We start from the raw sequence: 25,342 nt of genomic DNA on the forward strand, positions 1-25,342 counted from the left end.
GCTAAAATTGTATCAACATGGTTCAGCTCCATGACTCCCTTAGTGTTGTGTCTCTCTGAAGCATAGTAGTACTCATTCTCAGCCACTGTCTCAATCACTTCAATGGCTTCTTCCACAGTCTTTTTCCTGTTCAATGAACCTCCTGATGATGGTCTACAGCCTTCCTTGATTCATAAGAAGGTCCATCATAGAAAATATGCAATTGCACCCAGTCATGGAACATGTCTGGTGGGCATTTCCTTGTCAAATCCTTGAATCTCTCCCATGCCTCGTAGAGAGTTTCACCATCTTGTTGTCTAAAAGTCTGAACCTCAGATCGAAGCCTATTGACCTTTTGTGGGGGGTAGAAACGTGCCAGAAACTTGCTTTCCACCTCATCCCAGGTTGTTAGGCTCCCCCTTGGGAATGATTCCAGCCACTTAGCTGCCTTGTCCCTAAGTGAAAATGGGAACAAGAGCAGTTTATAGGTATCTTCCTGGACTCCATTGGACTTCACAGTGTCGCAAATTCTCAGGAATTTTGTGAGATGTTGGTTTGGATCTTCATTAGCACTCCCACCAAATGAACAATGATCCTCCACAAGTGATATTAGCTGTGGTTTGAGTTCAAAATTGTTGGCCTGAATGGGTGGTTTCTGAATGCTGCTACCACAATTCCCAGAGGTTGGGTTTATGTATGAACCAAGAACTCTCCTCTCAGGAATGGCATTGTTTCCATCAGCCCTCTCATGGTTGTGAACTTCTCTATCCATGTTGAGATCTAAAGCTTCCTCAAAATTGTCCTCAGATTCTCCTTCAGATTCCTCTTCTCTCAGTACTCTCTTCCCTCTTGCTTCCCTTCTAATTCTATGAAGGGTCCTCTCTGGTTCGGTATATGGAGGAGTTGATGTCTCTCCTCTCCTACCTGTCATACAAGAACACAGCACAGGCACCAAACAAGTGAAATACTCTTGGTTAATGGAAGAGTATGGTTAGAGCAGTTGAGGAATTAATTCAAATAGTTAGTGAGTCAGTGAGTTAGTTGCTTGAATTTAAAGGCATAAAGAAAGAAAGCATGTAACAGAGTGCAGAAATTAAAATTCAACAAGTAACTTGAACTGAATTAACAAAGCAAGAAAAATGCTCAATCTAGTTAACTTCCAATTTGAGAATTGTCAATCGAAAACCAATCCCCGGCAACGGCGCCATAAACTTGATGCGCATAAACTTGTTATGCTACGATTTAGGAAATTGCACGATCGGCAAAATTCCTTCCGGCAAGTGCACCGGTTATCGTCAAGTAAAAACTCACAATAGAGTGAGGTCGAATCCCACAAGGATTGGTTGAGTGAGCAATTCGGATTAGAAGTATGTTCTAGTTGAGCGGAATCAAGATTTAGATGAGAATTGCGGAATGTAAAATTGCATGAATTAAAGAGCGAGAAGCTAAATTGCTAAAATTAAAAGGGATGGGGGTGATTGCATGAATTTAATTGCAGAATGTAAAGAGAAAGTGGTAAATCAGAAATGGGGAGTTCATTGGGTGTTAGGAGATATTGAGATCTCCGAATCAAAACAACTTTTATCCCTTCCTCAACCAATGCATTCATTGAATTTTGCTTGGCAATCTTATATGATTGGATCCCAATCCCTTGGCTCACCAATTCTCTCTAAAAACAAACAAATTCCCAATCCCTTGGTTTAAATGTTCATAAGAAGAGATGATGCTCGATCACTGATTATACCACACAGTTTCATGAACCACAATTTGGTAGGATTACATGTCACAATATCCATCCAAACCCCAATCCAATTCACTGTGAGAAAGCTTCTCTAGCATGAATCCTCCATTCCTTTCCCAAGGTTCCGAAGGATTCCAATTATGGGCAGTTTCTTTCCCAAGACAACTACCCAATGGAATTAGATCGAGAAGCTTTCTAACAAAATTCAAGAGAAAAGATTGAAGAAGAAGATAAAACTATTATTGATTCATTGAATTACAATAGAGCTCCCTAACCCAATGAAAGGGGTTTAGTGAGTCATAGCTCTGAATTCAATTACAAAACTAAAGGAAAATGATCCAAAGTTCTCTGTGTGTAAAAACTTCTCCTAACTAACTTAAATTCTATCCTATTTATACACTTTCTAAATTGAGCTTCTGTTGTGTTTCTTGGGCTTTGAGGCCTTTCCCTGATTTCCTTTTACTTTGGGTTTATGGTCCATAATCCTGATGAGGCTGTGATCCAATTCTGTAACATTCATTGAGCAAACTTAGTGATAAACAAGTAATGACACAAGACTCAACAAATTGAAGCTCCAGACTCATCAATCCTTCAGGCCCAATCCCATAAACCATGACATTCAATTGGGTTTCATACCATAATATGTTCAAGTTAATGTTTGTGCTCAAATGCTACTTAAACTTCAATATATTTGGCCCAGAAACCCCTTTCAAAAAGTGGCGTTTAAGTTGAAGTTTAAGTTTCAGTTTAAGGTTAAACTGAAACTTAAACGTGGAAATGGAAGAAAGCAACCCAGGAGTGTGAAATGTCGAACACGTTTAAGCTTCAGTTTAAGGTTAAACTGAAGCTTAAACGTGGAAATGAAGAAAGCAACCCTGGAGGAGCAATTGGGTCGAACACGTTTAAGCTTCAGTTTAAGGTTAAACTGAAGCTTAAACGTGGAAATGAGAAAGCAACCCTGGAGGAGGGAAATAGTCGAACACGTTTAAGCTCCAGTTTAAGGTTAAACTGGAGCTTAAACGTGGAAATGCTCCTGGTGCCTTTCTTACTTCTGGCGTTTAACCTCCAGTTTAAGGTTAAACTGGAGGTTAAACGTGGAGATGCTTCCTGGTGAGAAATTGTGTCGAACACGTTTAAGCTCCAGTTTAAGGTTAAACTGGAGCTTAAACGTGGAAATGCTCTCTTGGTGAAATTCTCATTCTGGCGTTTAACTTCCAGTTTAAGGTTAAACTGGAGGTTAAACGCCAGTTCCAGCATTTCTTAGCCTTCATGATTCTGGCGTTTAAGCTCCAGTTTAGGCTTAAACTGGAACTTAAACTCCACATGTGATATTTAAGCTTCCTTTATTGATTTTGTTGCTTCCTTGCCTAGCCTCTTCTTCCCTGAAATCATCCAAACAATTGCATCAAAGTCTTGCAAAATTTCATGAGAAATCTTCCATTCATAGCATTCAAGTAATATAACTAAAACTCATGGATTTTGCATCAAAATCATACTGTTTGGATGGTTCATTGCTTTGTTATTCATTTAACCATTCTTGGTTACTTTAAGCTCAAGAAAATGCATAAGACAACTAAAACTAACAGAAAAATGCTAGTGAAACTAGCCTAAGATGCCTTGGCATCAGGCTTCAACAGATTATGAAGAAACTCTAGAATTCCTTCTTAAAAATTTTAAAGAACATAGAATAATTTATAAAATTTTTTTTCGAAAATAAGAATAATAAAAAATAAAAAGCTTAAAATTAAAAATAAAATTACTTAATCTGAGCAACAAGATGAACCGTCAGTTGTCCAAACTCGAACAATCCCCGGCAACGGCGCCAAAAACTTGGTACGCACAATTGTAATCTCAACTCTTTATCACAACTCCGCACAACTAACCAGCAAGTGCAGTGGGTCATCCAAGTAATAAACCTTACGTGAGTAAGGGTGGATCCCACGGGGATTGTCAGCTTGAAGCAAGCTATGGTCATCTTGTAAATCTCAGTCAGGCGGATTCAAATGGTTATAGAGAATTGATAATTAAAAGATGAATAAAATATAAAATAGGATAGAGATACTTATGTAATTCATTGGTGAGAATTTCAGATAAGCGTATGAAGATGCTTTGTTCCTCCTAAACTTCTGCTTTCCTATTGCCTTCTTCCAATCATTCATACTCCTTTCCATGGCAAGCTTATGTTGGGTTTCACCGTTGTCAATGGCTACCTCCCGTCATCTCACTGAAAATGGTCCAAATGCGCTGTCACCGCACAGCTAATCAGTTGTTGGTTCTCGATCATGTTGGAATAGGATCCATTGATCCTTTTGCGTCTGTCACTACGCCCAACACTCGCGAGTTTGAAGCTCATCACATTCATCCCTTCCCAAACCCTACTCGGAATACCACAGACAAGGTTTAGACTTTTCGGATCTCAGGAATTCTGCCAATTGATTCTAGCCTATACCACGAAGACTCTGATCTCATGGAATGGAAGGCTCGGTTGTCAGGCGAGGCAACCATGCGTCATGAACCAGGAGGCTAAGAGATACGCACTCAAGCTATTGCAAGTAGAACAGAAGTGGTTGTCAGGCAAGCGTTCATAGGTGAGAATGATGATGAGTGTCACGGATCATCACCTTCTTCAGCTTGAAGAATGAGTGTATATCTTAGAGAAAAAATAGGCTTGAGTTGAATAGAAAAACAATAGTACTTTGCATTAATTCATGAAGAACAGCAGAGCTCCATACCTTAATCTATGGTGTGTAGAAACTCCACCGTTGAAAATACAAAAGTGATAATGGTGGTCGTTGGCTTCGGCCCCCAGAGAGGGAACCAGAAGAACCAAGATGATCCGAAGATATAAATACAATGGTAAAAAGTCCTATTTATACTAAACTAATTACTAGGGTTTACAGAAATGAGTAAATGATGCAGAAATCCACTTCCGGACCCACTTGGTGTGTGCTTGGGCTGAGCATTGAAGCTTTCACGTGTAGAGGTCTTCCTTGGAGTTAAACGCCAGTTTGTAACCTGTTTCTGGCGTTTAATTCTGCTTTGAAACCTATTTCTGGCATTTAACTCCAGAATAGGGCAGAAAGCTGGCGTTGAACGCCAGTTTGCGTCATCTAAACTCGGGCAAAGTATGGACTATTATATATTGCTGAAAAGCCCTGGATGTCTACTTTCCAACGTAATTGAGAGCGCGCCATTTAGACTCCTGTAGCTCCAGAAAATCCACTTGAGTGCAGGGAGGTCAGAATCCAACAGCATCTGCAGTCCTTCTTCAGCCTCTGAATTTGATTTTTGCTCAAGTCCCTCAATTTCAGCCAGAAATTACCTGAAATCACAGAAAAACACACAAACTCGTAGTGAAGTCCAGAAATGTGATTTTTATTTAAAAACTAATAAAAATATACTAAAAACTAACTAAATCATACTAAAAACTATATAAAAATAATGCCAAAAAGCGTATAAATTATCCGCTCATCACAACACCAAACATAAATTGTTGCTTGTCCCCAAGCAACTGAAAATCAAATAGGATAAAAAGAAGAGAATATACTATAAATCCCAAAATATCAATGAAACTTAGCTCCAATCAGATGAGCGGGACTAGTAGCTTTTTGCCTCTTGAATAGTTTTGGCATCTCACTTTATCCATTGAAGTTCAGAATGATTGGCATCTATAGGAACTTAGATTTTAGATAGTTTTATTGATTCTCCTAGTTCAGTATGTTGATTCTTGAACACAGCTACTTTATGAGTCTTGGCCGTGGCCCTAAGCACTCTGTTTTCCAGTATTACCACCGAATACATACATGCCACAGACACATAACTGGGTGAACCTTTTCAGATTGTGACTCAGCTTTGCTAAAGTCCCCAATTAGAGGTGTCTAGGGTTCTTAAGCACACTCTTTTTTTGCTTTGGACCTTGACCTTAACCGCTCAGTCTCAAGTTTTCACTTGACATCTTCACGCCACAAGCACATGGTTAGGGACAGCTTGGTTTAGCCGCTTAGGCCAGGATTTTATTCCTTTAGGCCTTCCTATCCACTGATGCTCAAAGCCTTGGATCCTTTTTATTACCCTTGCCTTTTGGTTTTAAGGGCTATTGGCTTTTTGCTCTTGCCTTTTGGTTTAAAGAGCTTTTGGCTTTTTCTGCTTGCTTTTTCTTTTTCTTTCTCTTTTTTTTCGCCATTTTTCTTTTCTCTTCTTTTTTTTCGCATTTTTTTCTGCAAGCTTTGTTCTTCACTGCTTTTTATTGCTTCAAGAATCATTTCTATAATTTTTCAGATTATCAAATAATATTTCTCCTTTTTCATCATTCTTTCAAGAGTCAACATATTTAACATTCATAAACCACAATATCAAAAGACATATGCACTGTTCAAGCATTCATTCAGAAAACAAAAAGTATTGTCACCACATCAAAATAATTAAACTAGTTTCAAGGATGAATTCGAAACCATGTACTTCTTGTTCTTTTGTTTTTAGAACAGTTTTCATTTAAGAGAGGTGATGGATTCATAGGACATCCATAGCTTTAAGACATAGACACTTAAACACTAATGATCATGTAATAAAGACACAAACATAATTAAACATAAAGCATAGTAAACGAAAAATAGAAAAATAAGAACAAGGAGATTAAAGAATGGGTCCACCTTAGTGAGGGTGACGTCTTCCTCTTCTTGAAGAACTAATGGTGCTCTTAAGCTCCTCTATGTCTCTTCCTTGTCTCTGTTGCTCCTCCCTCATAGCTCTTGGATCTTCTCTAATCTCATGGAGGATGATGGAGTGCTCTTGGTGCTCCATTCTTAGTTGTCCCATGTTGGAGCTTAATTCTCCTAGGGAAGTGTTGATCTGCTCCCAATAGTTTTGTGGAGGGGAGTGCATCCCTTGAGGCATCTCAGGGATTTCATGGTGAGGAATTTTCTCATGCTCTTGTTGAGGTCCATTATCTCTTGTTTGTTCCATCCTTTTCTTAGTGATGGGCTTGTCCTCATCAATGAGGACATCTCCCTCTATGTCAATTCCAGCCGAATTGCAGAGGGGGCAAATAAGGTGAGGAAAGGCTAACCTTGCCAAAGTGGAGGACTTGTCAGCCACCTTGTAGAGTTCTTGAGGTATAATCTCATGAACTTCTACTTCCTCCCCAATCATGATACTATGGATCATGATGGCCCGATCCATAGTAACTTCAGACCGGTTGCTAGTAGGAACGATTGAGCGTTGAATAAACTCCAACCATCCTCTATCTACAGGCTTAAGGTCCAGTCTTCTCAATTGAATCGGCTTGTCTCTTGAGTCAACTTTCCATTGAGCTCCTTCCACACATATGTCTATGAGGACTTGGTCCAACCTTTGATCAAAGTTGACCCTTCTAGTGTAGGGGCGTGCGTTTTCTTGCATCATTGGCAAGTTGAACGCCAACCTTACATTTTTCGGACTGAAATCTAAGTAATTCCCCCAAACCATTGTAAGCCAATTCTTTGGATTCGAGTTCACACTTTGATCATGGTTCCTAGTGATCCATGCGTTTGCATATAACTCTTGAACCATTAAGATCCCGACATGTTGAATGGGGTTGGTGAGAACTTCCCAACCCCTTCTTCTAATCTCTTGTCGGATCTCCGGATACTCATTCTTTTTTAGCTTGAAAGGAACCTCAGGGATCACTTTCTTCTTGGCCACAACTTCATAGAAGTGGTCTTGATGGACCTTTGAGATGAATCTCTCCATCTCCCATGACTCAGAGGTGGAAGCAATTGCCTTCCCTTTCCTCTTTCTTGATGTTTCTCTGGCCTTAGGTGCCATTAATGGTTATGGAAAAACAAAAAGCAATGCTTTTACCACACCAAACTTAAAATGTTTGCTCGTCCCCGAGCAAAAGAAGAAAGAAAGAAGGAGAAGAAGAAGAAAAAATGGAGGAGAGGGAGAGAGGTGTGTATTCGTCCAAGGGGAAGAAGAAAGGGTTGTGTTGTGTGAAAATGAAGAAGGAATGAGGGGTTTATATAGGAGTGGGGGGAGGTTTAGGGTTTGGCCATTAGGGTTGGGTTTGGGAGGGAAAATAGTTTGAATTTTAGAGGTAGGTGGGGTTTATGGGGAAGAGTGGAGGGATGTGAGTGGTTAAGAGGTGATGGGGAAGAGTGATTGAGGTGATTGGTGAAGGGATTTGGGGAAGAGGGGAGAAGAGGAGAGAAAAAGAGGTGGAGTAGGTGAGGATCTTGTGGGGTCCACAGATCCAGTGGGGTCAAGGACTTAACATCCCTGCTCCAATTAGGCGTGCAAAACGCCCTTTGTATGCAATACTGGAGTTTAACGCCAGACTGCTGCCTGTTTTTGGCGTTAAAAGCCCAAATGTAGCCTGTTTCTGGCGTTTAACGCCACTTCCATGCTCTGTTCTGGCGTTAAACACCAGTCTGGTGCTTATTTCTTGCATTTAATGCCAGCTTGATGCTTCTTTCTGGCGTTAAACGCCAGTTTGATGCTTCTTACTAGCGTTTAAACGCCAGTAAGCTCTTCCTCCAGGGTGAGCTGTTTTTAAAGCTGTTTTTCATTCTGTTTTTTATTTTTCAGTAGTTTTTGTGACTCCACATGATCAACCTAAAAAAAATAAAATAACAATAGAAAATAAATAGATATAATTAAATAACATTGGGTTGCCTCCCAACAAGCGCTTCTTTAATGTCAATAGCTTGACAGTGAGCTCTCATGGAGCCTCACAGATGTTTAGAGCATTGTTGGAACCTCCCAACACCAAACTTAGAGTTTGAATGTGGGGGTTCAACACCAAACTTAGATTTTGGTTGTGGCCTCCCAACACTAAACTTAAAGTTTGACTGTGGGGGCTTTGGTTAACTCTGCAGTGAGAGAAGCTTTTCATGCTTCCTCTCCATGGTTACAGAAGGAGATCCTTGATTTTTAAACACAAGGTTGTCCTCATTCAGTTGAAGGACCAATTCTCCTCTGTCCACATCAATCACAGCTCTTGCTGTGGCTAGGAAGGGTCTTCCAAGGATGATGGATTCATCCTCTTCCTTCCCAGTGTCTAGGATTATGAAATCAGCAGGGATATAAAGGCCTTCAACCTTTACTAGCATGTCCTCTACTAGTCCATAAGCCTGTTTTATTGAGTTGTCTGCCATCTCTAATGAGATTCTGGCAGCTTGTACCTCAAAGATCCCAAGTTTCTCCATTACATAGAGTGGCATTAAGTTTATTTCTGACCCCAGGTCACACAGAGCCTTCTCAAAGGTCATGGTGCCTATGCTACAGGAAATTAAGAAATTTACCAGGATCCTGTTTCTTTTGAGGTAATTTATGCCTGTCCAATGCATTCAGTTCATTGGTGAGCAAGGGAGGTTCATCTTCCCAAGTCTCATTACCAAATAATTTGGCATTCAGCTTCATGATTGCACCAAGGTATTTAGCAACTTATTCTTCAGTAATGTCTTCATCCTCTTCAGAGGATGAATACTCATCAGAGCTAATGAAGGGCAAAAGGAGGTTCAATGGAATCTCTATGGTCTCTAGATGAGCCTCAGATTCCTTTGGTTCCTCAAAGGGAAACTCCTTATTGATCACTGAGCGTCCCAGGAGGTCTTCCTCACTAGGATTCACGCCCTCCTCCTCCTCTTTGGGTTCGGCCACACCAAGCAAGGTAATGGCCTTGCACTCTCTTTTTGGATTCTCTTCTGTATTGCTTGGGAGAGTACTGGGAGGAGTTTCAGTGACTCTTTCACTCAGCTAGCCCACTTGTGCCTCCAAATTTCTAATGGAGGGCCTTGTTTCATTCATGAAACTTAGAGTGGCCTTAGATAGATCAGAGACTATATTTGCTAAGCTAGATGAATTCTACTCAGAATTCTCTGTCTGTTGCTGAGTGAATGATGGAAAAGGCTTGCTATTGCTAAACCTGTTTCTTCCACCATTATTAAAGCCTTGTTGAGGCTTTTGTTGATCCTTTCATGAGAAATTTGGATGATTTCTCCATGAGGGATTATAGGTATTTCCATAGGGTTCCCTCATGTAATTCACCTCTGCTATTGCAGGGTTCTCAGGATCATAAGCTTCTTCTTCAGAAGATGCCTCTTGAGTACTGTTGGATGCAGCTTGCAATCCATTCAGACTCTGAGAAATCATATTGACTTGCTGAGTCAATATTTTATTCTGAGCCAATATGGCATTCAGAGTATCAATTTCAAGAACTCCCTTCCTCTGAGGTGTCCCATTACTCACAGGATTCCTTTCAGAAGTGTACATGAACTGGTTATTTGCAACCATGTCAATGAGTTCCTGAGCTTCTGCAGGCATTTTCTTTAGGTGAATGGATCCACTTGCAGAATGGTCCAATGACATCTTAGATAATTCAGACAGACCATCATAGAATATATCCAGGATGGTCCATTCTGAAAGCATGTCAGAAGGACACTTTTTGGTCAGTTGCTTGTATTTCTCCCAAGCTTCATAGAGGGATTCACCTTCTTTCTGTTTGAAGGTTTGAACATCCACTCTAAGCTTGCTAAGCTTTTGAGGAGGAAAGAACTTGGCTAAGAAAGCCGTGACCAGCTTATCCCAAGAGTTCAGGCTATCCTTAGGTTGAGAGTCCAACCATATTCTAGCTCTGTCTCTTACAGCAAACGGGAAAAGCATAAGCCTGTAGACCTCGGAGTCAACCCCATTGGTCTTAATAGTATCACAGATCTGCAAGAATTCAGTTAAGAACTGAAAAGGATCTTCTGATGGAAGTCCATGAAACTTGCAGTTATGTTGCATCAGAGAAACTAATTGAGGCTTTAGCTCAAAATTGTTTGCTCCAATGGCAGGGATTGAGATGCTTCTTCCATGTAAATTGGAATTTGGTGCAGTAAAGTCACCAAGCATCTTCCTTGCATTGTTATTATTTTCGGCCATGTCTCCTTCTTTTTCGAAAATTTCTGTCAGATTTTCTTCAGAGAGTTGTGCTTTAGCTTCCTTTAGCTTCCACTTCAGAGTCCTTTCAGGTTCAGGATCAGCTTCAACAAGAATGTTCTTATCCTTGTTCCTGCTCATATGAAAAAGAAGAAAACAGAAAAGAAGAGGAATCCTCTATGTCACAGTATAGAGATTCCTTTATGTGAGTAGAAGAAGAAAAGAAATTCAAACACAGAAAGAGGGAGAGGGTTCGAATTTTTAAGAAGAAGGGAAGTGTTAGTAGATAAATAAATAATTAGAAGGAGGTGAGAGAGAAGAATTTTCGAAAATAATTGAAAAGAAAAAAATATTTTTTTTGTTTTTTTTAATTTAAAATTAAAGTTAAAATTCGAAAATCTTAAAAATGAAATTAAATTAAATTAAAATTTAAAACAAATAGTTAATTAAAAAGGAATTTTGAAAAAGAGGAAGGTGATTTTCGAAAATTAGAGAGAGATAATTAGTTAGGTGGTTTTAAAAAAGATAAGAATCAAGCAAAAAGATAAGATTAATTGAAAAAGATTTGAAAATTAAATTTTGAAAAGATAAGAAGTTAGAAAAGATTTTGAAATTGATTTTGAAAAAGATGTGATCGAAATTTATTTTGAAAAATATTTGAAAAAGAAATTTAAAAAGATTTGATTTTGAAAATTAAAGTTGGTTACTTGACTAACAAGAAACAAAAAGATATGATTTTAAAATTTAAAGATTGAACCTTTCTTAATAGGCAAGTAACAAACTTTAAAATTTTTTTGAATCAATCACATTAATTGTTAGCAAGGATTTTGAAAATATGAAATAGAAATAAGAAAAAGATTTTGAAAATAAATTTTGAAAATTTCGAAATTATGAAAGAAAAAATGAAAAAGATTTGATTTTTGAAAAAGAATTGAAAAAGATAGAATTTTTAAATTGAAAATTTGATTTGACTCATAAGAAACAACTAGATTTTAAAAATTTTTTGAAAAAGTCAACTCAAATTTTTGAATTTTATGAGATGAAAAAGGGAAAGATATTTTTTTATTTTTGAATTTTTAATGAAAAAAGAGGAAAACAACCAAAAGACTCAAAACATGAAAATTATGAATCAAAACACACAATGCATGCAAGAACGCTTTGAATGTCAAGATGAAGACCAAGAACACTTTGAATGTCAAGATGAACACCAAGAACTTATTTTTGAAAATTTTTTTAAGAAAAGAAAAACATGCAAGACACCAAACTTTAAAAATTTTTAATGTTGAGACACTAATAAATTGAAAATGCATATGAGAAACAAGAAAAGACACAAAACAAGAAAAATTAAAGATCAAACATAGAAAATTATCAAGAACAACTTGAAGATCATGAAGAACACATGCATGAATTTCAGATAAGCGTATGAAGATGCTTTGTTCCTCCTAAACTTCTGCTTTCCTATTGCCTTCTTCCAATCATTCAAACTCCTTTCAATGGCAAGCTTATGTTGGGTTTCACCGTTGTCAATGGCTACCTCCCGTCCTCTCACTGAAAATGGTCCAAATGCGTTGTCACCGCACGGCTAATCAGTTGTTGGTTCTCGATCATGTTGGAATAGGATCCATTGATCCTTTTGCGTCTGTCACTACGCCCAACACTCGCGAGTTTGAAGCTCATCACATTCATCCCTTCCCAGACCCTACTCGGAATACCACAGACAAGGTTTAGACTTTTCGGATCTCAGGAATTCTGCCAATTGCTTCTAGCCTATACCACGAAGACTCTGATCTCATGGAATGGAAGGCTCGGTTGTTAGGCGAGGCAACCATGCGTCATGAACCAGGAGGCTAAGAGATACGCACTCAAGCTATTGCAAGTAGAACAGAAGTGGTTGTCAGGCACGCGTTCATAGGTGAGAATGATGATGAGTGTCACGGATCATCACCTTCTTCAGCTTGAAGAATGAGTGTATATCTTAGAGAAGAAATAGGCTTGAGTTGAATAGAAAAACAATAGTACTTTGCATTAATTCATGAAGAACAGCAGAGCTCCACACCTTAATCTATGGTGTGTAGAAACTCCACCGTTGAAAATACAAAAGTGATAATGGTGGTCGTTGGCTTCGGCCCCCAGAGAGGGAACCAGAAGAACCAAGATGATCCGAAGATATAAATACAATGGTAAAAAGTCCTATTTATACTAAACTAATTACTAGGGTTTACAGAAATGAGTAAATGATGCAGAAATCCACTTCCGGACCCACTTGGTGTGTGCTTGGGCTGAGCATTGAAGCTTTCACGTGTAGAGGTCTTCCTTGGAGTTAAACGCCAGTTTGTAACCTGTTTCTGGCGTTTAATTCTGCTTTGAAACCTATTTCTGGCATTTAACTCCAGAATAGGGCAGAAAGCTGGCGTTGAACGCCAGTTTGCGTCATCTAAACTCGGGCAAAGTATGGACTATTATATATTGCTGAAAAGCCCTGGATGTCTACTTTCCAACGCAATTGAGAGCGCGCCATTTGGACTTCTGTAGCTCCAGAAAATCCACTTGAGTGCAGGGAGGTCAGAATCCAACAGCATCTGCAGTCCTTCTTCAGCCTCTGAATTTGATTTTTGCTCAAGTCCTTCCATTTCAGCCAGAAATTACCTAAAATCACGGAAAAATACACAAACTCATAGTAAAGTCTAGAAATTTGATTTTTATTTAAAAACTAATAAAAATATACTAAAAATTAACCAAATCATACTAAAAACTATATAAAAACAATGCCAAAAAGCGTATAAATTATCCGCTCATCACTTTCCAATAGTGGTTTCTGTAGAGAATGTGACTTTGAGTGATTTTGAGAGAGATTCGAAGAGACGGAGCATTTTCGTGTGTGTTGAAGAAGAATGAACGTTTTTTCATAATGAAGCGCGAATGAAGTAGTCGTTTCGTTTGTATGGGGCGCGTGGAAGTGACGTTTATTTAATGAGATTGGGAAGCATGTTAGTTGTTTTAGGTTTGGGCCAACTTAGTTACATAGTTACATGGATGTGTAGCAGGCCGTTTATTTTAGATATTTATATGAACTCAAGTTTAATCAAGACTCATAGTTAAACATGAAATAAAATGTTAAGAACACTAAAAAAATAATTTAATCAATACTCTGATCTTCTAATTTTTATCATCGGTTAGTTTGGAAAAAAGATAATAAATTATGATAATAAAAGAACATTGATTAAATAGTAAAAATATAAATGAAATAACAAACGAGAAAAAAGAATTGAATATGTATTTTTTTTTGTTTGCAATGCAACCAAAAATTAATAAGTTGTAGAGTGGTTTATGTGTAATTTGTTATAATAATGGAAATGGGTTAGAATCTCGTTCTTTATATTTTAAATGATTTCTTTTACAGAAAAAATATTTCATTCATTAAAAAAAGTTATACGTCACTTATAGAAAATAGAGATAAATTAGATCTAAATTTAGAGAAAAGAATTAGATATATTTTATATCTAAAGTTCAATCTCAAATAATCTTAATAAATAATAGAAATATAGATGGATATGAGTTTTTATAATTTCTAAATCAATATAAAAAATGATGTAATATGTTGAAATATCTGTTTTTTCTGCTTAAAACTAAATTATTTGGTCTAAATATATTTCTATAAACAAAAAGTAAATTTCAGTTTATCTTCCAAAATTTAGTAGATTTATACTAATATATCCGCATCACCCATAAAAAAGAGAGAACAATGAAACAACACAAAAGAAAAAAAAACACCATATAAAGATGCTAAAAAAATAGAAACTAAAATAAACTGAAAGATAAAAAAAATGAGATGATAGAAATAAAGAAGGAAGGGGTAAGAGATGAAAGAAGAGGGGACAGAGGAAAGGAAAAAACGTTAGAAAGAAATAGAAACAAAGAAAAAGGAAGACAGATGAAAGAAAACGGAAGAAAAAAGAAAGATGATAATAAAATAAAAAAGTGGAAGAGAGAAGAGGAAGTCCACTACCTTGCAAGGTTAGCGGGCCTCCTTCCACGGCAGCAACAAAGACGAAAAAAAAAAGAGCAAGTTGAAACTCTAGCAGAGAAATAATAATAAATGTCTTTGATATAACTAAGGAGATGGGCGAATTTGTATTAGGTAGACAAAAAAAACAGTTAGAACTTGTCTTATTTAGTATTAATTAATTGTCGCGGTGGCATTTACGTTGGTCCCTCTTAATGTTTGTCTAACACAATTATATCTTTTTTTTTTTGCAAAAACACCCTTAGTCTATTATTATAACATCAGTACTATATCTCTTATTTATTACAAGAATAACCCAATATTAATCATTAACCCATTACTATGATTTTCAGTAACCGTTGCTCTTTCCGATTTCTTCAACTTTCTCTTCCAACAATGGCGGCAATGCCTCATTCCTTCTACCCTTTCTCGCATTACCTGTGCTTCTCTTCTTCGCCAATTGCAGGTTCTTTGATAACTGTTTCTTTTTTACTTTTATTTTTCACATTTTTCACTTTAGTCTTTCATTCTTGTGTGTAAGTGTAAAATTGGAATTAAGTGTCCATGAATCGATGATTGAAATTCCCCAAAGTTTTAATCTGTCAATTGTGTTTGAAAAAAAAACTCGTTGCTTTTACATGGTTATGTATGGAGCGTTCACGCGTTAATTTAGTGGTGAAATTAAACTTCTTAAGGACTCCCGAGTTTTTTTTTCCTTATATATTTGTTTACTATTATTTTGTTGGTTTATGCCATATAAGTATATGATGCAATTGCCGCAGCCATTTGCAGCTGAAGTTTGTTAGAGAGATTCAAGATTCGTTATAGATATGTTGTTTCAAAATATTTATAGAACATCACAAATTTTAGTGGCGCAGTGAGGAGGGGTGCGGAATAATCTCGATCCAGGATCTGACAGTTGCAATCGTTCGTGGGTAGTCTCGATCCAGACCCTGGTAGTTGCTGTTAGTGTCGGGGTTCATTGCAGTGGTGAAGAAGAGTTCATTGCAATGGTAAATAAGAAGAAGAAGAAAAAAATCAGAAAAAGAAGAGACCACATCTGCAAAACAAATAATAAGAGGAAGACAAATCTAGACCCTGATAATTGCTGTTAGTGCTGGAATTCATTGCAGTGGTGAAGAAGGGTTCATTGGAATGGTGAATAAGAAGAAGAAGAAAAAAATCAGAAGAAGAAGAGGTCCCATCTACAAAAAAAAATAATAAAAAGAAGATGAAAAGGTTTATTTGTAAAAACATTAAATATTAGGTTGTATTTAATAAAATTAAATATATAAATTTATATTTAATCTACACTGTTAGATATAATATTAAAATGATCTAACAGTTTAAATTAAAAATTAGACTAAAGGACTAACGTTAGTCCTAAAGATAGTTGGGACCAACAAATCAACCACCAATTTTCGCAATAATTAATGAATGCTAAATAAGACAAGTTATGGCTGTTTTTGGCTGATTTTCTTTGGTTACCAAACATTTCTGATATTTTAAATGGTTTTAATTGACTTTATGTAACTAATTGTGTGCAGCATAATGATAATTTAGGAACTGCGTTTTTTTAAGATCTTGAGATCAAACCTTAGCCTAGGTAGATCCATAATTTATATGATATGATTATGCTTTGGAAAATCATTCTTGTGGTACAAACACACACATATTTATATTTTTAAACACACACTTAACAGATCTAACACTTCCACTTAGCTTTCACATACTCGTCCTTCATTCACAAACATTTGCACCATACCTCTTTTCATATACAAATAAACAAAAATTTTATTCACACATTTATTTCAAAAAATAACAAATACACAGATCACAAACATGAAGAACAAAGATTGAAAAAAATAAAATCCATATAAAATAGTAGTAAACCATAAAGACTTAACTTTGCTGATTTTCTGATATGCTTCTAAGTAAAAGATTTTTTGTGATAAAATTTTTAGATTTTTTCTACAAATTATTTTAATAATATGATGATCTCTGAACTCTCTTCTTTGCACTTTATTTTTTTTTAACTTTCTATTTGAAAAGTTTTGTCTTCAGGTCCCTTTTTCTAACCTTTTTTTTTTCGCTCTTGCACTAAGTTGATTGTGATATTTATAAGAAATATGCTCATTCATTAATGCAAATTGGGGCAAAAAATTCTATCACCTGCACATATTTTGACGAATATTTTTAATGATAGTTTGTAAATAAATTGATGATAGCTTTATTTTTCAAGATCTTGGTGCTGTTAATTTTATTGAAGGATTCTATCTCTGATTTTAATCTGCTACTAGTCTGTTATTTTTTTATTTTTCATACTTTTGATTTTTATTTTTCTATTATTTTCTTTTGAATATTGATGTAAGAAAAAATATTGAAATAAAATATTTTTGTTTTTATTTTTTTTTTTAAATTAAAGGATAATAATAATAATAATAATAATAATAATAATAATAATAATAATATGTTTTCATATGGATAAATTTAGATATCAACACCAAGATTTCTCAACCTAATTCACAAAGTCCTAACCATTCATCAATGAATAAAATAAAAAGTGAATTAGAGCCGTGTCAGTTAGGTCATTTCAACCATTTTAATTACAACTATTTAAGTTCAAGTATGTAGTTCAAGATTGACCTAGGTTTTAAGTCAAAGCCAAGCAACTAAATTACTCTATTTTTAACCTAGATAATTCATCAAATACTTGGAGTAAATAAATAAGCATAAACTTGCAACTAATGAAATTGTAATTTTAAACTCACCAAATTTACAATAAACATAAAACTAACATCACGACAATACCCAAAAAAATTAATTCATTAAATTTAAATAAAAATTTCAAACATAAAACATTCATAACATTAATTGAAATAACGTGAAAAAAAAATTACAAACCATAAAAAGAATGAAGAAAATGAACACTTAAAAGTTTGAAATCTTGAATTCTTAAAGATACATCAATTGAAAATTAACCTAAACTAGACTGAAAACCAAAACCTAACCCTAATTCTAGAGAGAGGGGAGATCTTTTCTTTCTAAATTACTAACTCTCCCTATCAAGCCTCTTTGATTTTTCTCCTTGTATCCTTGAAACTTTAATGTATTGGAAGCATTTTTGGGATCCAAAATGCAAACCACGTGTTTAATAAAGCACGGTATGTGTTGCTTTGTCCACATATGTGAATATATACATATACGTGCGACTCATCTTCTTTGTCCAATATAGACATATGCGTACTATTTTAAAGCACTGGAAGTTAGCTTTTTGATGCTGCTAAAACTGTCTCATTTGGACCTCTATACCTCAAACTATATCAAATTAATGTAAGAAACCAGGATTAACAACATCGGAAACATTTTTGCCACTAATCATTGGTTGTGAATTACATCTACAATCATTGAGAACTGGAAAAAGTGTTCAACATAAAAAGTTATAGAATTGGAGTTTTTCTTTGCAACAACTCTAGGTTTTGATGGGGTTGGAACCGAAATTCCAACACCTAAAACTCACCGGCAAGTATACCGGGTCGCATCAAGTAGTAAAACTCACTTAGAGTGAGGTCAATCCCACAGGGATTGATGGATCAAGCAACTTTAGTGGGTGATTAGTTTAGTCAAGCTAACATTGAAGTAAAATTGGATGAAATGTAGCCAACAGAAAGTAAATAGCACGGAAAATTTAAGTGCAGAAAGTAAAGGGACTGAAACTTAAAGAACAAGGAATGTAAATTGACAGAATCTTAAATGACAAAAAATGTAAATTCACTACAAGAAAAATATGTTTTAGCGACAAACTTTTAGTGGCAATAACATAATGGTCACTAATTCTTTAATTTAAGTTATGTTTTTCCGGCAATTATACATTTGCCATTATTGTTATATATTATAGTGGCCATTATTACTATTGCCAGAAAATTATTATCCTTTTTCACTTTCAATTTTAATTTTTCTAAATTATTATAGTGGCCATTCTTATTATTGCCGGTAAACTTTTATTACCACTTAATTTAATCTCATCCCTAAATCAATTGGAAATTGGAATAAGAAAGAAAAGCTGAAAAGGAAAGAAAACTATCCCCACTGGCTTGGGTTAACTTGCGTAACTTCTCTCCATCGCCGATCACCACCGTGATAGCCATTGCCATCGCCGACAACTGCCGTCCATCATCCTACTCCTTGGACCTCGTTTCCATCCCATCCACCTTAGATCCACATCGCTCTTATCATTTTTCGTCTCAGATCTACGTCACCAAGGCCTTCCAGCCATCGTTGCTGCTCTTGTCGCAACACCACACCTCCGCCGCTTGCACCGCCGCCGTTCTTCCGCGTAGACGCACAAGATCGTCGTCGCTGGTAGGTCTTCTCCGTTTATTTTTTCGATTTTGGTTTGAATGTTCAGAAGCTTGTGATTCTCTGTGTTATTACTTTTGCTCTGTTTTCTTGCTTGATCCTAATGAATCTAGCATATCAAGCTGAAATCGAAGTGTTTTTTAAGTGTTTCAGATCCTAATTTTTTGTTTGCTCTTTCTTCTCCGTTTTTGCTTGCTTAATCTTCCGTTCTTGTTGAAAAGTTTGGGAGCTGATTTGGCTATTGACTACACAAAGGAGAACTTTGAAGACTTGCCAGAAAAATTTGATGTCGTTTATGATGCCACTGGTAAGAAGAAAAAACTGTGTTTTCGTTGTATCATTCATGTTCTTCCAATCTCTGCATGCCTAAATTTATGAATTGCTTTATTCTACACACAAATAAGCACAACTAACATTAATATCATTAATTCCCTATACTTGGATGCAAGTTCAATTCAGCTAATCTTATAGGATCAATAATTAAGTGGAAAGAGCTTAATCAAACTTATAATATGGCTGGAAAATGCTTAACAACAAACTACTATGGTGCTAAAGAAAAAATTGAGGCATTTCTTCCTTTGCTTCAGTAGCTTATCCTGATGTCATGTCATGCCATCTTATTCTTATGTCAAGTAGAAGTAGCTTATCCTGCTTCTGCCTATAGATTTTTTTTCTTTCCCCATGATGTTGACATGATGGTTCATATGGCTATATATCTTTGTTTGAAGATAATTAACAATCTTAATAAAACTTGTATAAAATAAGATTTAGGTACATATGAGTTTATCTTAGTTGGTCGTGCGTTTTTATCTACTGCTGGATTTGGTTTGAAATCTTAATTCTTAATTTGTTTGGGTAGTTCAGATTGCTTATAGTTAAATTAGTTGTTCTAATGAAGTTATTTAAATATATGTATAAAATACATTAGTCAGCAAAAATTTCAAATTACTACAATTAATAGCAAAATTGCAGAGATGCACACATATAAAGTTTATAGCTTATTCTGTTATTATTACAATTAATTTATGTTACTTTGTCAAGCATTGATTGATACATTTTCCTGCATTTTAGTTTATTGATTTCTGTATAATTGTTTCATATGCAGGTGAACTCTATGAGCTTGATGGAAGAAAGTCAGGACCAATATCTCATGGCCCATCCTCACCAAGTACATTGTTAAAAGTAAGAATCTATGAATGTGAAATTGTACAGGCAATAACTGTATTGTTCCTTAAAGACACGCATTCTGAAAAAAGGACCTAATTCAGTTTGTGAGTTCGTATAATGGAAAAGGATTCCATAATATTGTGGTCAAATAAGACTGAGTTAAACGCTGCATGAAAAGCATTTTGATTTCGTTTCTATTGCAGGGAAGTTGCTTTACATTTGAGTTTCAAAATCTTTCAAGGGCTTTTGATTCAGAGGCATAATACCATTAACATCAGCCTCTATAACCAAGAATGAGTTACGTGAATTTTGGGACCAAATTACAGATCAGAGTTTTTATTCAAGGCTTCAAACCTTCTTTGACATGTAAGCATTATTCATTTCATTTATTTTAGTTTCATTTCATTTTTTTCAACTAGGAAAATTATTTTTGCATTTTATATTACTATAAAGCTTGTCAGAGGTGTTCCAAGAAATGTATGGGCAAAGGGAAGTGAGTTTGGTGTGAAAATTGCAAGGAAGGTGTATTCATGAGGTACCTAAATTCATTATCAATAGATATAACCTAGATATATGCAGCAATGATTTAGATTTTAGAAATGTGGCCAATATGGTAGCACAGAGATTTTTTAAAATTAAATGTGGTTTCATTGACAGATTAAGTTGAACGTATATTTGATTGATGTCATTGGCAGCTTTTGCACACTTGAAGCTTTAACACATCCAAAAATGAAAACAAGGGATCAGTTTTGGGTCTTGCAACTGAAAGAAGCGTAGAAAATTGGATTCAAGAAGAGTAACAAATTATCAATGCGTAAAATGCTCGAAAATAGGTAAAACTCATCACTTTCTTTTTGCCAATGATTGATAAATGAATATTACTTGTAGTTGTAGGTGCTAAACGAGGATAAAAATTGTATGTCAATTGAGTTATCTGTCATGAAACTCTTCCCATTGAAGTGGGAAAGGAAGCTGCTTTTCTAAAATTTGTGTTGTAGTTTGCTTTTGTTTGCAATTTAATGTTATTCATTTTCAAGTATCATAGTTTTCCAAGGAGCTAATTAACGATTTCAGTGCATATGAAAATTGAAAACCAAATTAAGTATACATCTACAGTGGATCAAGATGCATGTGTGTTGTGAAGGTTTGACATGTCTTTGAATTTGAAATTTCACAAGCATTCCAAGGAAACACCTGATAAGGTAATTAAGCCATGAAACTTCCTTTTAGGCATAAATGGAATAAATTCTTTCACTTTTTTTTTAATTTTTTTGTATAGTAGATCTTCACATCATCACTCTGCCTCTCTTTTCATTTATGTTTTTTGCATACCATCAAGTATAGGAGAAATGGCCAGCATGTTCTTTTGCATTGTTTATCTAACATCAGTGAGTTGATTCCCTTGGGCCTTTGGTCATTTCTAGCTCTCTGCTAAAATTTTTGTTTGGTATTTAATACTTATCTGTTTATTTTGGAGGAAATGTTTAGATACAAAGTTGGTTTTAGATTAGACTTCAAGACTTGCTAGAAGTGCCTAAAGACCTTGAATGTAAAGAAGGTGAGATTTCTTTCATGGCTTAAACTTCTTACTTATGTTCAAATAATCAATGCTGCATTTAAAATTTTATGTTATGCCTCCATTAGATTTGCCAATTCTTCTCTCTGTCTTTTATGTATTTGTGTGTTTGCTTATCATCCCTAATCAACCAAATATAATTTTCTTTTATGAGTATGCAATTTATTTATGTTTTTACATTTTAGCTTTGGACACATTAGAATATCATATTAGTTTGACTTCACAAACTCATATTCTTGTTGCTATTTACCTCAACATTGTTTCACAGAAGCATGCTATGCACAAAGCGATGAAAAATGTGCTTTAGTTAATACTTTTCATTTGCTCTGAAGATAAGTTTTCAATGTAGCAATCATAAACTTTCCAGCAATCAATATCCACATGAAATCATTCTGTTGTATTACAGTTGCATCATGTACCATTGTTGCATAAGCCTGCATTAAGTAGCCAAATTCACTTATGATGCTTAGGCATGTCACATTTAATTAATGTGAGAAACTTATGTGTCAATTATGTGCCTCTCTTTACATTAATGTTTTTAAATTTCACTAATCTAGTTTCTTTTTCATTTTTCTCCCTTATTTTACAGATCTAGGTACACTTATTTTTAAGTTACCCTTGGCAATGTTTATTAGGATATGTCAATTGAATTGGTTTATAGCCTAACTTGATCTAACATAGTTATAGGCTTGTAGCATTTTTTATTGTCTAGATTTGTAATATAATTTATTACTTTTCAAGAAAAATTTGTGTATTAATCTTTTGAGTTTAATAAAATATCTCATTTTGTAATAATTAATTTCAGTATATTTATATTATGCATAATAATAATAATTGTTGACAAAAGTAATTGAGATTCTAGAAAAAAAAAGATAGTTCGTTGCTTTTAAGAAAATGAGTATAATATAACTAAAAAAAGTCTTAAGATTTTAGCGGCAATAGTAATGGCCGCTAAAAATGAATAACATTGCAATTTTGGAATTACTTTCATGGCCATATAAATTGCCAAGAAAATGGCCACTAATAGTTATATACTTTTTACGGCCATTAAAAAGGTCTTTACCAGCAAATGTTATAATTGCCGCTAAAACTTTTTAGCGGCAAAGCATAAGACGGCTAATGTCTAATTACCGATAAATGTATTAGTGGCTATTTTTATTGCCACTAAAAGCAAAATAAATGGCCGCTAAAAGTGATTTTTCTTGTAGTGATTGCAGTGAATGTAAAGGGGGCTGGGTGCTGGAAACTAAAGGAAGCAATAATTCAAGCAACTGGAAATATAAATTGCAGGAAGAATAAAAGGATTTTGGGAGCTGGGATTCAAGAAATCAAACAAGGAAGTGTAAATAGCAATCAACAGGGAAGTAAAAGATGCAGTAGATTTAAACAGATTTGAAAAATCACTTGAAAAATCAAAATAGAAAGCAGCTTGGCTCAATTGTAAAATCTAAATGAGAGGTTGAAGATCTCAGGAGCTCAATGAGACTAGAAAACAAGTCTAGATCTCAATCCCTTCTTTGATCCAACAGCAAACAGATTGAAGAAGAAATAGAGATGAAAGCGGTAAAGAGAGCTTGGATTCAAATCACCATTCACTGAAATTATGCAGACAAGCAAACAGAGATAATTCTCAAGGTGAGATTGAAACAGAATTTCTTCAATTCTCAACCCAAGATTTAAAACAAAAATGAAAACTAAGAGAGATCTCTCTAATCCTAATGCTCCCCAGTGGAGCCAGCCTTCTGATGCTCTCTGTTCCAGCCTACCTTACAAAAATAAAAAATGATGCCTTATATAGGATTTTTACCAAAATGAAAGTGAAATTCAAAAAAAATTACAATTAAATATAATTCCTATTTTAACTATCTCTTGTGCCTTTGAGTGATGATAATGGGCTTTTCTTGCTTTGGAATTGAGTTGAAAATGGCCCTAATTGATCGCTCTTGGTCTTGAAAAGAAATCTGCTTGCAGTTTGGACTTTGGAGCATTCACGTTTGAGTCAACGTTTGGGGTCAAACGTTGACTCAAATGTCTTCGTGTAAGGACGTTCTGCAGACCAGCCAACCATCTGTCACTTGCATTTGACCTCAAGTTTGAGGTCAAACGTGAACGCAAACGTTGGGCATCCAACTTCAATTCTGGCTGAACTTTGCTGGCATTGGAGGTGGCGTTTGAGGCCAACTTGAACGCAAACGTCCTCTTTCAACTCTATACCCTTTGCTTTAATTTTGCAACGTTACATGCATGCTTGTGTTTACTATAATAAAGCTTAATGCATTAACATTAAAGTACTTATTTGCAATGTATGGCTTTAATTAATAATGCTTTAGTGCATTAACGTTAATTGCATTGGAAATTAAAGTTTGAATGCTTTCATTGGCTGTAGCATTCATGATTTGCCAATTGCATTTCATTTATTAATAATGCCATTGCATTGATATTGCATGGTTCATGATGGCATCATTAATTAAATGCATGCATAAGGCATTGATAATTAAGTGCATGCATGCTTTAATTCATTAACTCATGATAATGAATGCATAAAGCATTAATGCATGCCATGGCTTTATGGTCATGGGCCACGCTTTTAAAAGCATGGCCTAAGGTTCCAAAGCGTGCTCAATCTTCAAAGCGTGCCCAGAATTTCTCTTTTCTTCTTTTTAGCTTATTTTGTGCTCTTTCATTTCTTTTTCTTCTTATTTCCTACAAAATTTATCAAATCAAAAGATCAAAGAAATATACCATTTAAGAACAAAAGAATGCAATATTTAAGCAGTAATTATCAATTTCTTGTATGAAAAAGTATAGAAAAACATGACATGGTGACATGTCATCACAACACCAAACTTAAACCTTGCTTGTCCCCAAGCAAGAAAAGAATCATGCAATAGAGATTGACAATCCAAGGTAAGAAGAATAGCAACACAATGTTCATGGTAAGCTAGTTTTCAAAGCATGCTACAATCACAAAAGAAATGTAAATGATTGATGCTTCTATCTAGCTCAATTTATGAAATCTTTTTCTTATATTTCTTCCTTGAAACAAGCTTTTGATTTTCTTATTAGCTTCTCCTTTTGGGTCCTTTGCCCCATGAGTTGATAACAAAGCTACGACTCTAAATGCTTTGTTTTCAAGTATTACCACTTGATACATAAGCACCACAAGCATTTAATTAGAGGACTTCATTAAGCTCATTTGTTTCTTTTCTTGACTCTCTAATCATTGATGCTCAGAGCCTTGAGCTTTGAGGGAGTGTTTTTTGCACTTTGAGCCTAACCTTGACTCTAAGTGTTTTGTTTTCAAGCTTTTTGCTTGATACATAAACACCACAAGTACTTAACAAATTAATTGTCATTGGTACTCAGAGCCTTTAGCTTTCTCATTCTTTCCCTTTTTCTTTTCGTGCCTTAATTTGCAATTGCTTCTTCAAGGTTTTTATGATTTCAAAAGATTTCACAAAATGTCCTATATGAAAACTTCAATGAAATAAAATCTAATGCAATTGAGCAACAATCAACCATACTAGCTTTCCAATACTTGTATGCACATGCTAAGTTCTTCTTTAATGCCTTGTTTGTTTATGATCATGATGCTTTATTACTTTTGAACTCACATAAT

The 25,342-nt window shown here is 35.2% G+C and overlaps 2 non-coding genes across 2 annotated transcripts; both read left to right on the forward strand.

Annotated features, from left to right (window-relative positions):
• The first annotated feature begins 221 nt into the window (after positions 1–221).
• On the forward strand, positions 222–325 carry LOC148574357 (small nucleolar RNA R71). Its single transcript, XR_015906073.1, has one exon. It is a non-coding gene; the product is annotated as a small nucleolar RNA R71 (small nucleolar RNA).
• A 9,795-nt stretch (positions 326–10,120) lies between these two features.
• On the forward strand, positions 10,121–10,228 carry LOC148574358 (small nucleolar RNA R71). Its single transcript, XR_015906017.1, has one exon. It is a non-coding gene; the product is annotated as a small nucleolar RNA R71 (small nucleolar RNA).
• Positions 10,229–25,342: the final 15,114 nt, after the last annotated feature.

Source organism: Arachis ipaensis, chromosome B2, assembly GCF_059453495.1.
Source record: "Arachis ipaensis isolate K30076 ecotype BB chromosome B2, ASM5945349v1, whole genome shotgun sequence".
Taxonomy (NCBI): Eukaryota; Viridiplantae; Streptophyta; class Magnoliopsida; order Fabales; family Fabaceae; genus Arachis; species Arachis ipaensis.